Source organism: Phaseolus vulgaris, chromosome 4, assembly GCF_051622355.1.
Source record: "Phaseolus vulgaris cultivar YP4 chromosome 4, ASM5162235v1, whole genome shotgun sequence".
In the NCBI taxonomy this organism is placed as follows: Eukaryota; Viridiplantae; Streptophyta; class Magnoliopsida; order Fabales; family Fabaceae; genus Phaseolus; species Phaseolus vulgaris.
In genome coordinates, this window is record NC_143501.1 from 32425465 (window position 1) to 32442251 (window position 16787).

The following is a 16787-nucleotide window of genomic DNA, read 5'->3' on the forward strand; positions in this document are numbered from 1 at the left end:
TTATATACTAATAATTTATTAATCTTTAAAAAATATTTAAAATTAATTATTTTTTATCTCTAAATTTGGTTCTTATTTAAAAAAAAATTATTTTTAATTTTTTTTACATACGTATATGCTAGTAAGTATTAAATAAATAGGTAACGGACTATATAATTTTTTATGAATATATATATATATATATATATTCCAGAAAAATTATTTATAAATATATTATTCATTTTAATTTATATAACATTTGTTTGAGAATATTATATTTATACGTAATTAAATTCATACAAAATTTTAATAAAAGATATGTTGTTGATAAAAAAAATGTTTACTATATTTTACAATAATAATATTTAAAAAAATATGTTTTCATCACAAAGAAAATAAATCTCTAACATTATATATTACAATAAAAATACTGATAATAAATATACAATAATATAATACATATATCATAATATTTGTAATCATATTTTGTTTATGGAACTCCATAAAGAAACCCCTATGATTTTAGGGTCAAACAATTATTTTACCTATAGGTTAGAGACAAAAAAAGAAGAGCAGAAGACTCTTTCACATTCCAGACATAAACCAGCAGCATCATGATGAAGAGGATCTGATTTCCTAAATTTGATTAAACAGATTAAAATAATAAAATAAATAACATGCTGGCATTCCCAAACACATACCCTAAAGCCACACATTCAAAGTAGTTTTTGCATCAAAGCCTCCACTTTATCCATCTACCCTTACTGTTTGTTTTCTTTTTTAAGGCTCTAAATTGGGACAGTTGCCAAACAAATTCCAAAGCTCTTAATTGTGAAAGGTACAACAATTCTCAAGGCTGACTTTTCCTTCCTTATGAAGTCATGAATCATAGCATAGCTTTGTATATGGACCACTTTGCAAAATATATATATTGTAATGAAGTTGTTGTCTTCTTCTTTGCACTATTCATATTCTTCACCCCTCCATAAATATCCAAGGAATTTTTGCTTTTTTTAGTTACCCAATTAAATATGTATATTTTGATGTAGTGAATAATGCCAAATTCAAGTACATATACACTCAAATTGCGTCAATTGTCCAATATTCACAATATATTAATTTCACTAATATACAGCTCAATTTTACAGCCTAAATTATATATTGATGGAAACATGCAAGGACTACAATTCTGATAAGAAAACCAATTCTATAATGCTAAATGTACGCACATTATTCTGTGTTTCTTAAAGAAAGTCAGTGTTCATGGATATGATTTTAATAATTAAGTTGATATCCTATACCTGTCTTGTTCCTAACTAAATTGTATTTAAATAAACTCCTCTATGGTTCTAAAGAAAATATTATAATTGCAAAGTTACAAAGAAAGCCAAACTACTCTTTGTGTGGTTAGTTTTGGCTAAATTTTCTTGCACGAAACCCTCTTGATTAGTTATAATGAAATATTGATAGAGTCAAACAATATTAGGCACATACTTTTGACATGCAAAAAGAAAGAAAAAATGTGTTTGGTGTTAAATTACAAAGGGGATTCATCTAGAGTTGGCTTTTATCTTGTTATATAGCTCTCATAAATATGTATCACAGAGGTATAAAGTGATTATTTGGTGAAGAGGGGTTTGGGGTTGTTGCAGGTTAAAAGCATATGACTCTATCTTTTGTTGTTGGTTTTACATTACCTTTGGTCATATGTTTTCTGCAAATTTTGGTGAAGATATGACCTTTTTTGTGTTTTATTTTGGTGGTTTTTTTTTTCACATTAAGTTTTAAATTATTTTTTTCATATCGATTGGATTATCTCTTTAATAATTAATTTAATTTAATTTATTTTTTGTTGATAAAAAAAATCTAGAATTTCACTTTTTCATTTTTCATATTTTTTATTAGTAAAAAAAATAGAACAAATATTGAAGCTTAATCCGTATACAAGTAAACTTGATAACAAAATGATCCATCTAGTTTATATAACACATTTTACTTTTAACGAGAATGTTTTTTTAGTAGATCCAACAATCCAAATCCAAACACAATCTAAGTGATACAAACAAATAAACTAAAACTTGAAAATTGCATCAAGTCGAAGTCCAAATGCAAATCCTTCAAAAGCTTTTCCATTTTCTCTAATTACTTGAGTTGGCTTTTCCAACTTCAAGTGTAAAATTATGTGCATGCACTTGTATATCTAGTGAACAAAAAGTGGAGGACTTCATTAATTTCCTTAATTATTGAATAAAGCTTGATAACCACATTAGGGTACATATACACATTACTATTTGCAAGAAGTTTGTCTCTTATATTATCCACAACTTTTTATCTTGTTTGGGGAAGGTCACAGCTGCGAATCCATACACAGGGAAAATGGTAATAACATTACGACAACTAAGACCCCACACGCTTATTTCTTCAACGAATAAGAATGGCCATGCTCTAAGTTGTGGCTTAGGATATTGCTTCAAGAAGAGGCTAGTTAGCTAGGAGGTAGTTTATGCTAAATTACATTTTTTTTATTCCTTTCCATTTTTATCTACAATTTTTATTTTTTGTTCAGATTTTAGTTTCAATATTTTGGAAAATTCTAGTTCTATTTTAATTCTTAATTTTCTGTATTGTTTATTAAACTTTTACCCAAGATTGAGAATTTGATTTTAAAAATCCGGATTTTGAAAAATTATGTCCCTAAAATAAAGAAAAATACAAAGTGACATTTAAGGGACTTAAAACTTAAAATATTATTGAATTAATATAGTAAAAAAAAAGAAAAAAGAGGAAAAGAATAGTCAACCACCAACTACAAAAGTGACATCTAAGGGATCAAGCCAAAACAGTACAAAGTTTAGCCAATGAGGCTAGAAACTCTCCATTCTTTCAATTTTCTCTTTAGATTATTGATACCACTCCCTATATATACTGCTAATTTTTTAATATGTGTGTTTAGAAATTAATACTTTTGCCTGTTCTTCAATTTTTTCAGGAAAAAATATTTCCATTTTGTGAGCATGAAGTAGGAGAATAATTGTTTATTCAATAATATGAATTGTTTTTGAAAAAAAAATGTACTGAAGTTGAAAATGTCCAGAAAAGTGATCATCAGATAGGTTATTTTCTCTATAAATTTTAGATAGTATTTTTGAGGAAAGTGTTTGTCAAAGACATTTTAATACCATAATAATTATATTTTACTGTTGCAAATAAATATGAGTAAATAATATATTCATCAAATCGTTTTACGCTTTTATCTGATAACAAATTATAATGTATACTGTTGAATATTATACAAATAATTATATTTTATAATTTCTACATATCATAAAGTATTTATATTCTCTTACTGTTGATACGTACAATTATTATGTCCCCAATCGTGATGAATGGTCTAAGAAAAACAAAGCCAGTTGTTGATTTTTGAAAGAGATGTAATATTGAATCCATGATTTTCGTTTATCCCGCTTCAAAAATTCCAGTTCAAAGAATAATTTTCCTCCAAATTACCAATCCATCTAAATCCATAATAAATGCATGCAGTGTATGGAAAAGTCTCTTGTTGAAAGAGTTGACTGCTGCGAAGACTTTGTGAAGGTTCTTTTGGTGACTCATGATTTTGTTTTTTTTTTCTTTTTACTGATTTTGCATATTATTTATTTTTATTCGATTAGATTCATTAAAGAAAAATTGTTTTTAAAAAACTAAATATTTCGTCTCATAAAATTAGTCACTAACTTAATTAGAAACTAATTTAGAATCTAATAGCACTAAGTGACTAAAATCATGATCGCTAATTCTAGATACTAAATTGGATTTTAATTTAGAAACCAAATTAATTACTATTAAATAAAAATCAATTTAGTGATCAAATATATAGAAACTAATTTAGTGACCAATTATATAGAAACCAAATTAACAACCAATTTCATTGAAATCAATTTAGTGACCAAAATATATAGAAACTCATTTAGTGACCAAATATATAATTACAAAAAAATGTCACTATATTAGTCTCTAAATAATATAATTTATTATAAAATATTATTTTATTTATCTACTTACTCTTTCATATTTTATATTTATTTGTAGATTTAAGTTCATTAATTTTAAAATAAATTTATAAGTTCGTCAACTCAAAGTAATTATTTTCAGAATATAGATATCATTAAAAGTGAACAATTTTTTAAAAAAAAAACTTTTTTATGAATTATGAATGTGAACTAAGATTATTGTAAAAACTAGAAGATAATCACATAAATCCAAGTTGAAATTTTGTTTGAAATAATTGCATTATAAGGTAAGAAAATATATACATTAGTAATCCACAAATAACATCATATATATATATATATATATATATTTTTATTTATTTATTTTTGCAGTGCTTTCATAGTACCATAAAACATGAAAAAGAAATTATAAATTTTTCAAATTTTTTCTCACTTTCTCTTGTTGTTTCTTCACTCTCTCCTGCAATTTTTTAAGTCTCATGTTCATTCTCAACCTCTTCTCTTGTGAATAGTGAATAAGAGATTTTATAACAAAGATAAGTTCCCACTAAGCAATAAAGCAAACCAATGATGAAACTAAATACTAAAACATGAAGAATTTGAAAGTAAGAAAAACAAAGATGCTAACCAAAAGAACAAACCTTGACATAGCTGACACCTAACTCCTTTCTTGGGGGTCCAAATTACGTATTACATACATATTGATTATAACCTTTGATAATTCTCATTATATTACTAGAAATAGAAATTTTGTCAGTCCGCTTTCTTTCCTTAAATTTTCCAACAGACTTAACCTATATAAGAAATTAAAAGGCATAAGATCATAAATTGCAGCATAAAAGTTTGAGATTATTACAAGTAGTCTTAATTTGAACTTACATATTCATAGACATCCTTTCCAGTTCCACTTGCATCAGCATAACTATGACAATAGAATAAGGAAGTGATAACATATAAGAAGAACTTGAAGAAAATAATACCAAACAGAATATACTCAAGTGTTGCAATGCAAGCAGAACAGAATCACATGGATAGAACAGAAGCATCACAACACAAGAAAACCAAGTAAAAATAATAACAATGTCAACAATAAGTTAAAAACAATGTAACAATGAAAATTCTAATACACGCATATTGTATGGTGGCCTCCACATTAGAACTTGGGTTTGTTATATTCTAAACTCTCTTTTTTTTTTCTCTTGAATAGAGTTGAAATTATTATTATTATTATTGTAACTAAAATGATGGCATTTTTATTTAAATTTGACTATAATAATGTTTTATAATAAATTCTAAAAAAAATTAAAGGCTAAGAAAAATGTGATAATGGTGAAAAATCAATATAAAAACCAACTATAAAAAGAAATATAACGAAAGAGAGAAAAATAAATTGAAAAATATAAGAAATACATAAATATGATTATATTTTATTTAAAATACATTGTTGTACCCATATAATTTTAGAATATTACGTATTCAAATATACTTGATACTTGTATTTGTTCTTACAAAGGACCTAGAAACTATTCTTCTTTCGACAAACTGTGTTGACTTCTCATACTCTTTGTTCTCAGGTTGGGCTTTTGGTCCACTAAATCTCTCGGCTTCTCCTCTCGGTCTCTTCTCTTGCTCTCCTCTCACGGCTGGGTCTGTGTACCTACAAGGTGCTCCGATGCCAAAGCCATAATCAATTTTATATAATTATCAGATAAATTCACTCTACATACCTCTTAGATTGATGACCTATTTATAGTGTTCTCTTATTGGGCCTAGAACTATTTGGGCTTTTCCTTTTGTAACTAACATTTTTTAAACACCACCTTTTAATTTGGGCCTGTTATTATGGGCTTTGCTACAATAACCAATTATAATTTTATTTATTTATATTTTTTACACTCCATCTTTCGGCTTAACCTTTCGGTCTTTCCTTTCGACCTACTTTCAGCCTAACAGTACACTAGCCCCCCCAAGCATGAGGATTTTTATAAAAAGATGTTATGCCTATTACGAAAAGAAAGAAAGCATTTAAAGCGTGTCAATAAAAATCTTTTTCCAAATCATTTTGATTTTGTATTAAATGCCTTGTTTCACGTGCTTTTTCTCGAACAAATTGATTGACTTGATAGGTTAGAAACATCTGATTGTTGGATGCAATGTAATTTAACGATCGCGATGTCATGAACTTTCGTATGAAGGGTTTTACTAAGGTTATAAATATCTAACTTCATTTGTTCACATTCACGCTTTCTTGTATTCTTAGTTCTGAAAGATTTACTAAATTCCATCAAAAGGTATAATGTCTCTCTCCAGCTATGTTTTCGTTTCTGACGAATTTATTGGTTTTTTTAGCGCGGGTAATGAATCTATTGGGAAAGTGATGGAGGCTAATCAGAATGTGGATTCAGTCTCGTCATCTGCTACGCTTTCGTGTATGAAAGACTCAAATGAAGCAGTCGTAGCCGTTGAAGTTGAAGGAACCGAAAGAGCTGAAGAAAGGATAAGTCTTCGTCTCGGTTATGATTGGGTTAATCATAAAGTCTAAGAATTTTTCTCTCGATATCGTTCTTCTTCAGCTCTTAGCGATTTTCTTTCCAAGATTTACATTTATTCTCCAAATGCGATTGAAGAAATAATTTATTTTTGGCGTGCCGGAGCCGTCGACAATGTTTGTCATGGCCATGAAAGTGATAGTTGTGAATTTTTCTATTTTTATGAATTTTTTTTATTGACCTTCATGTTAGGCTTCCTTTAAATGAGTTTCAAATGGGTGTACTTAAATATCTAAACATTGCCCCTACTCAACTTCATCCTAACGGTTGGACTTCTATGCAAGCTTTTAACATCTTGTGTAAATTTCTTTCATTATCTCCTAGTCTGAAAGCTTTCCTGTATTATTATAGTTCTCGGCCTGGTAAGCGACCAGGTTGGTTATCTTTGATTAGTAAATCAAAAATTTGTTTTCTTAAACCATTTACTTCCTCATACAAGAATTTCAAAGGAGGTTTTTTTCAAAATCCTAATCGTGGATAATGGAAGAAGATATTTCTTTGATGGTGATGTTCCAAAATTTCCTTTCTATTGGACTAGTCGACCCTTAAAATTTAATTCATGGTTATACCATTCAATGAATGTTGAAGATCGTCTTGTTCTTGAAGTACTCGATCACTTATCCCACAAGATTCCTACTCGTGCTCTATTACGATTATACACTTTGAAAAGGCGTAGAAAATATTTCCTTGGTATGTATTTTTTCAAATTTTTCTTTATAGCAAAAGATTTTTAACTTTGCTAAATGTTTTATTGACTTTCAGGTTTGACGGCGGCAACTAATCCGAAAGCACAGTCTTACTTTTCAAAGATTGTGAGCAAAGTGGGGGGTTTAACTCCTCGGCCTGAAAATGAGGCTAATCATGAGGTAGAAGTAGAAGTTATCGAACCAATATCTCGGGTCAAGGATGTCATTGAACCCGACAATAATGAATATGTTGTTAAGCCTTCAAAGAAGAACAGAAAGAGAGATTGAAGTACTAGAAGATCACATTCATCCTTTAAGCATCATCATCACACCATTGGAAGTTCTTCTCAACCACTTCGAGACTCAATTTTTGCTGCCACAACTCGATTTTCAGAGTATATGCAGACTAACCTTGTTGGGACTTCGTACATTAAGCTTAAAACATATGATATTCCATCCTTGGCTGATTCGATTGTTGAACTGACAAATCGTGCTTTATTAATTGGCAAGATGATCAAAGAAGAAAGCATAAGTGATATTTCTTCTCCTGAATTTGAAAAATTGAAGACTGAACTTGCGGAATCAAATGGAAAGCTCAATTCTTTGACTACTCAAGTTAAAGAGTTAAGTACTTTGAATGTTCAACATGAAGCCGAGAAAGAATTACTTAAGGATGAAATTGCTGATTTAACTGCCGAGAGGTTGAAACTACATGATGAGAATCAACACTTGAAGGAAAAGTTATCAGACCTGTCTACTGCTAAAGAAGTTGATAGTGAAACTATCCATCTTTTGTAAAAGGAAATAAGCCAACAAAACTTAAACGTGTTTGAGGCTGAAGGCTCTATGATTGATCAACATAAATTGAGTTTCGATAAAGCTCTTCAACAAGCTAAGTATTTTTGTAAAATCCCTTTAGATGAAGGGAACTTTGATGTCGACAAAAACTTCTACAATGGTGCACTGGTTCCTATCAACGAAATTCCTGATGAAGATGCAACAGAAGTTAATAACGAGAACTAAATGAATCTTGACTCATAATTTTTTGTAATAGTTCCTGATTAATAGTTATCGGGTTTTAAAACATTTTGATAGTCATTTTACGACTTATTTTGACTATATTAGTTTAAAGTCTTTATATAATTTGACGTTTCAACTCAATCTTTCGGTTCTATATTTGTTTTAACTGACTAATGAACTTTTAAGATTGATTGAAAAACGTAATTGGTAAAAGATATTCAAAACTTTTGTTCTTATGAAACATTTGAAGAGCTTTTCTTCATACCTTAAGGTCTAACTAACTGGAGTGAAATAATCCAAAGTTAAATCAGTTATCTTAAAGAATATTTCACCAAAAACAATAGCATCTTGAACCGAGAAGTCGAAGTTATTTTGGTAGGGACTTTTACTCGTAATGAAAATATCTCGAACCAATAGATCAAAATTATTTTCTCAAGAGGGATTTCACCTGGAGTGAAAGCATCCAAAACCGAGAAGACTGTGTTATTTTTCTTGGGAAGGACTTCACCTGAAGTAAATGCATCCGAGACCGAGAAGTTTTTAGAATAATATGAAATTTGCTTATGAATAACTTGATCCCATATAATTTTATGTAAGGATAAACATTCATATCATAACTTTATACAAATATTCAACTGAAATAAAACTTTAGATGGCATGCATTCCAAGTTCTCGGTATAATCTTTCCATCCAGTGTTTCTAATATGTAAGCCCATTTTGTAGATTCTCCATTATTTTAAAACGGCCTTCCCAATTAGGTGCCAACTTTCCTTGTTGTGGATCTTTTCTAGCATCAGTTCTCATTCTTCAAACTAAGTCTCCCTCATTAAAACTTCTCTATGTATCGACGTGCCACTAGACAACGTGGAAAGATCGGACATCGAAAACCCAAATAGTAGAGCTGGGCCACGAGAAGTGGATCCCAGATCACACGCCAGTTATCAGTAAGGAAGAAGCCTAGATCACAAGGGAGAAGATATGACTCGTGAGGGTCGCGTTCCAGGGGTGAGCTACATGCATGGCACGTGAATAGCTAGGGCACTCCCAGAGGCGGGTGACCCCAGAGATCAGGTGCACGAGGAGGCACCCAGGTGATCACCCACCAGAGGTCGCACTCCAGTTAGGGACCCCACGCGCTAGGTTATCCTAAGAGTAAGGTAACTACAGTGTTGGGCCCGCCCCATCAGAAAAAGCCCATTTTGGGTAAAGAGGAAACCCTAGTTTCAATCTATAAATAGCAAGGTAACAAACTAGACAAGGGAGAATTCTCTTGCGCCGCTAACCACACACACAGTAGCAAGATTATATAGTTTTGGTGTTTCCTAGCCCTAGTACTGACTTGAGCGTCGGAGTGCAAACGGTCGCTAGGGCGCCCTTTGTCTTTATGTTTTCAGGTGTTCACCACAGGAAAGGCACACGCGAAAGCAAACACTCTGGACGTAAGAGTGACGTAGACGCACGAAGGTGTTTCGAGTCAACTGACAGGAACGTTTTTATTTACCAAAATACAAACGAGTGGGAAAAAATAATTTCAATCCCAATTTTATCAATCCACTTTTCATAATCATTTACTCTATTTTTATTTAAATTACAATAAAATTTTATTTAAACAATACCGATATACCTTGAATCAATTTACTTCACACATTTCAATATCTAATTATCCGTCTTTTGAGACAAATTATTACTTCTGACTCGGTACATTTGCCCAATTACGTCAACAAGTTTTTGGCATTGTTGTCGGGGAACAATTTTTATTTAAAATTTTAAAGTTTAACTAATACAACCAATTTGCCAAGAAGATGACCAAGGACACAAGCAACAATTGACACTATGATCAGTCATCTCAGTATACAATATCAGGCCCCACTAAACCTCGAGAGAGCATCAGCAAAAGAAGAACCAAATATAAACCAGAATATCAGAAGTTCTTCCTTCTTATCTTTCTACAAAAGAAGTTATGTAAATAAATTGGGTTCACTTTGGGGGTCCAAATAAAAGAATAAATTAGAGTAGGGTGTGCTTAGTAATTTAGGCTTGTGCCAAGTCCACCGTTCATGATAAGTGCTTCTAAGTTTAGGGTTTCTTTAACCTACCTTCTAAAAGGTTTCTCACAAATGACACCCCTACCCCTCTATCTTGTTCTCCAGAACTCTCTCTCCTATAAATAGAGTGTTTTGCCTCATGTACTTCACACATTGAAATTTGAAGTAAAGAAACTCTGTTGGAGTGAATTTGTGAGTCTGAGTACTATGAGTTATTTGGGTCTTATCTTGAGTGGTTAATATCTCAAGTGGCGGCTCTGGGTCTTATCTTGGGTGGGTAATATCTCCAATCTCTTGAACCACTCATCTTGGAGACCCTCTGCTCCAAGTGACGTGACTTCCTTTCTCACCATAAGTTCTCTTCATCTCTTCCTCCTTTTACTTTCTTTTAACGCCTTCCATTCACTTCTTTCATCTATATTTGTAATTGTCTTTTAATTTTTTGTCCTCTTCATCTTGTTGTCTTTATTTTCTGCCCCTCTTTGCATTATCCACGCCATATATCTGTGTTTTTCTCTTTGCCCTTCTGAAGTGAACCTTCACACTTACTTAACCACTTGGTTAAGTTTGTGTCCAGTGGGAATCTTCTTAGGGTTCTCACCTTAAATTATTAAATAAAAAATCTTAAACAAAGAACAACCAATAAAATGTGCAATCCGAAAATCAACTCACATCATTAACTCATCAAGTATTGGGGATTTCTATTTTTTCTTTTATTTTAAAAAATTAGTTATTCTTTTATTTATTTTAAATATTTATTTTTTATTTTATTTTAAAAATTAGTTATTTTTTCTTAATTTTAAATATTTTTTGTTTTTCTTTTATTTTTAAAAACTAGTTTTTTTTTCTTTCTATTAAATTTTTTTCTTTATTTTAAATTTTAAATTTTATTTAATATTTAAAAATTAGTTACTTTTTCTTTATTTCAATTTTTTCTTTTTTTATTTTAAAAAAATAGTTATTCTTTTCTTTATTTAAATTGTTTGTTTTCTTTTATTTTTGAAATTAGTTATTTTTATCTTTATTTTAAATTTTTATGTGTTTCTTTTATTTTTAAAAATTAGTTTTTTTTTATTTTAAAATTTTGTTTTTCTTTTATTTTTAAAAATTAATTTTTTTTCTTTATTTTAGATTATCTGTTTTTCTTTTATTTCTTTTTATTTTATTTTTTATAAAAGCCTTCATGTTAGGCATCACTATGCAACTTGACATCTTAGCTAGACTGACACCTCAAGTAACAACAATCATCTGCCATCACATGAAAGTATTATTAAAAAAAAGGAAAAAAGAAAGAAAATACAAAAATATGGAGAAACTAGACCAAAATTCATATGTTAACAATAAATGATACATAGGTAGACTATACCTATTCATAAAGAATTCTAAGAACAGACTAGATGGAAGCCTATTATACCAATGAAATTTTGTTTTATTTTTAAAAAGTAGTTATTTTTTATTTATTTTAAATTATTATTTTTTTGTGTTAATCCTTGCATGAGTATGATATATGATATTAAGATGATAGGTTTCCAGAGATCAATTGCAGTTGGATTTAAAAATTGAAAAGAGAGCTCGTAGGAACATGATTAAGAAAAGAGAAGAAAAGTGAGGAGAAACTCTGAATAATCTTTAACCACGTCTACCTCTCACATTGAACCAATTAAAAAAAAACAACATAGCTGAGGAAAGATAACCACCACCCAGAAGAACACTTGGTCATTATGCTATGCAACACAGACCACGACATTTTTCCAACATTGCAATATCTCATGCTACTAAGACATTGGAGATGAAACCAATATTTCTCAGTTTGATTAGTACTCATCAATTTACTGGCATGGACTATGAGGATTTGTATACACATATGTCTACGTTTCGTGAGTTGGTTGGAACAATGGGGGTTCTAAGAAGGTGATATTGAATCTACTTAATTGCATTTATTTCCTTTTTTATTGGCAGGTAAAGCAAAAGAATGACTCAAGTCTCATCCAAATCAGAGTCTCACCAATTTGAAGGATGTAGAGGAGAAATTCTTATAGAGATTATTTTCACTCTTCCATTACATCAAAGCAAAGTCCAACATCTTTATGTTCAAGTAAGGACCAAATGAACCATTTCGTGAAGCTTGGGAGAGAATTAAATGAATGCTGAGAAGATGTCCAAATCATCGATTTAAAAATATTGCTCAACTAAACATCTTCCATAATGGAGCCTTGACACAAAAATGATTTTGGATGCAGCAACTGGTGGTACGATGATGGTTGTCGATGTTGAACAGCCAACAAGGATTATTGATGCACTAGCATCAACAGATTATCAAGCTCGACATGATAAATAGAACGTGTAGAAGAAATGGGTCTTGGATCTTAATACTTTAGATACAATTATGGCTCAGAACAAAATTGTGACATAGCATATTGAAGCATCGAATAAGCAAATGTTTAAGTTGCTGCAACAATTACAAGTTATGCATTCTTATCAAAGCCAGACTCAATCCATGAAGTGTTATTCTTCAGTTCAGGAGAGAATAAGCAAATTAGAGGATACCTTGCATAAATTTACACAAGCATCATTGTCTAATCAGAAGAATATTGGCGCTTCAATTAGAAGCTTGGAGACACAAGTGAGACAGATTGCTAAACAATTGGTGGAACAACATAGTGGTAAATTTTCAGCCAACACACAAACAAATCCCAAGGAGCATTGTAAGTCAATCACTACTAGAAGTGGTATAATTGTCGAAGAGGAGATTGGTAATAATTTGGTTGTTGATGAGGAGAGAAAAGATGAGGAAAGAAAAAATAAGGAAGATAAAAAAGAGTGTGAGGGAGACAAAGAGAAGAATAAAAAAATTGAAGAAAAAAGTGAGTAAAAGAAAACAATGGAAAATAAAGAGAGTAAATCCAGAAAAACCAAACCATGGTTCAATTATCATACATATAATAGTTATTTTATATCCAAGTTGTATGAAATTAATTTTGTCACTTGTAATAGGAAATCATACTCATTTATATGTGGCTACTATGTGCTACCTTGGATGCAAATCATTATTTGAACAAGTATCATTGATTTATGGACTAAGATAACACATCTAAACATAAAATTATTTCTATTTTATCTTTATGATCATGGTATAATCAAGTAGGTTCAAGTCTATAACGATGAATCTAGGAAGACATCCAAAAGCTAAGAGAACAATAACAATAGATCACTTTCTTTCTCCATCATAAATAATATTGAAAAATTTTTGTATTTCAAATTTTGGTTTGAAACTAAAATCAATATTGTTTAAAAAAGGTCCAAAATTTATGTTGGACCATACAATGTCCAACATAGAATTACATCAAAATATATCAAAAGCGACATAAATTTACACATATGTTAGATTGTGTTATGGTCTAATGTCAAATAAAATTTTTATGTTAAAGATTTGATGTAACATAAATTTACATCGTCCACATCCATCTCGAATGGTTAACAGACATAAAATACCTCTCTCCAACTAGTGAATATTAAATACTTAATTTTCACTGAAAATTTAATTTTTAAAATATATCAATCATATTTAGTAAACCAATATTATATATGATCAGGATTCATTTGTAATGATGGATTTACTCTTCATGCTTTCTATTTTAATTTAAATTAACTATTAAAATGTAATTAATTATTTCTTAGAAATTAATATTTATTGTAGAATGTATTTTATGCATATTATAATCTTTTTCATTAATATATATTTAATCATTATTCCAATATAAAAAAACTAGTATTATAAAGATATTTGTTAGAGAAAGATCACATCTCAAACGAAATTTTATGGAATATATTACCTTATTTTAGAAGAAGAATATATATATATATATATATATATATATATTAATTATATATTAATTATATATAATTACATTATAATTATAATTTAATTATAATTTAATTATAATAATATTATAACTGAGTGTATTTAAATATATTTATTCATAACATTGATATTATAATTAAAATTTATAATAATTAAATATGAAATTTTAATGTAATGTAATTATTTACTTTTGTTTTAGCATTCTGTCTAAAAAAATCCACCTGGAAAAGGGTTAGAAAATTATGTAAACCTTACACTCTATTCTAAATTGTCCTCCGATGATTCCGCTTTGAAGGGTCTCGACGTATCGGACACCGCCACCACTACAAATAGTAAAAAAAATAGAAGTAGAAAGAGAAGTGTTCTCGTCGGTTGACTGCGTCGCCGGTTGACCTTAGCTTGAACGCTGCCTCCTAGATTCGTCTCCTCTGGAATTAGAATCACGTCTCCTTGTTGTGCTAGAATAAGGCTTCGTTGAGACAGAAGGTACCCTACCTGTTGATTACACTTTGACGATCAAGTCAGCTAGGGCTCACCAAAAATAGCAACTTAGTCAAGTGTGCAAAAACAGCGTACCTTTACTTTGAGACCTATCACCCTTTTATCTTTGCTCATGCAACATGCCACCATTCTCCCTGGAGATCAGAGAATCTTAACTGAAAATAATTATACTAAACTTTTATTTGTAACAGAAAACCACCTGTCGCGGACACCAATGATCTTCAAGTGCTATCCGTAGGCCCACTTTCTATTACCCAAACATCTCTCTATCTTACTAAGGTTAATAGCTACTAGTCACATGTATGCAACAGAAACATGCAACAGATACGTAACAAAGAAAATATTGCCACATACTAACAATAATAACAAAATTATATCTACCACACAAATGTATCTTTTAAACGGGTGCATCAATAAAATTACTTTGTGTACCCATCACGCGCTCTGGGCCAACCTAACTAAGGCCATTGGCATAGGTTTACCTAAGCCCAAACACCGAGCCGGTCTCTCACGACACAAAAAGAACCGAGCAAGTCTCTTGTGGTGCAAAAAGAATCGAACATACGAAAATACTACCGAGAACTATGCACTGGTCACTACAAGAAGAAATAGAAAGAAAAGGTCTTTGTAATTCAATGAATGAAAGGTTTACTTTTGTTTTGGAACAACAAGAAGGTAATTCAAAAGAAGAGGGCAAATATGAAAGTGCTTTACTTCTTGTAATACTCGATTTTCACATTGTCATTTTGGTTGAAGGCATTTTGATCTTGGAGTATATGGTACGTCACTCCTCTTCGAATAAAGTTATCTATTATTTATTCTTTATTAACAATTTTAATATATTTAATTCTTAATCTTAAAACTAAGAAATAATTATTGTTTTTTTAGAGAAGAAATTTCTTTCTTTTTTTTACAATAAAGAATAAATTATACAACAATAACTAAAAATTATAATATCATAATAAGTTTATATTTTACTACATTTAAAAATATAAGAAATAATTGTTACAACAAAATTTTGTTTTAGGTGCATTAGAAAGTAAATTATATAACAGTAATTCAACATTATAATATCATAAATTTATTTTAAAATGAGAATGTTTAAGAAATAAACTATGTTATAAAAAACCTATAAACTATTATATATAACTCTTTTATTAAATAAAAATGTATTTTTTAATTAAATTTTTTGTTTGGAAAAAATAATGATTTTAATTAAATACATATTACCTAATGTAATAAAGTTAAATCATCAGATCAAGTAAAAGTTTTTTGCACAAAGACAAAGGAAGCCGGCTTTGACAAATCATGACAATTAAATGTATTCATATTAAATAGGTTAGGTAATTAGGTTTGAATCAACTTTATTTATCAATTTAAGTCTAATTAAAAAATATTCGTGTTGTTTTATGTACGAAAAATGTTGTTTCAAAAGTAATCTTAATAATTAAGTGTAATAGCACATATAATTATATATTAAGAAAAAATTGTTATTAATCACATAATTAGGTTATGATCCGATCAATACATACGTAAGCTTTTCAAATTACAAGAATTTAATAATACTTAATTATGTGTCAATATAGGTCAGTGAAGACCATCATAATTCAGATTACCTAGTAATAAGTATCTGTATTAGACGTATAAAACAATTTTTTGACTAAAATTTTCAATGAAAGTTTAATAAAAATATATCAACCACAAAATTATATAAATTATTCAAGTTATAAATAAATATGATCAAATGAAGAAAATAGAAATTTATGAAGAAAATGGAAATTTGTGAAGAAAAATTGACACCATGATTGAGTCCAGTATCATTAACTCATAATTTGAAAAAATGTTGTTAAGTGTAGAATTGGACACAAACCCAATAGAACCGGCAAGACTAGTTCAAGTTTTTGCTCTTATAATAAACTCTCTCCTACTTAATATAAGTATTTCTAATAATACACATATACCAACAAAAATTAATTTATTTAGTTAAATTTATTTTTATTTCAAAAAATATTACAAATTCGACAAATTTACCTTTAATGTTAATGAATTTTAAAATTTTCTTTTCGCTATTCATTAATAAAAACACACATACTCATAATACTTTATAAGGATAAATAAAGAAAAATAAATCTAAT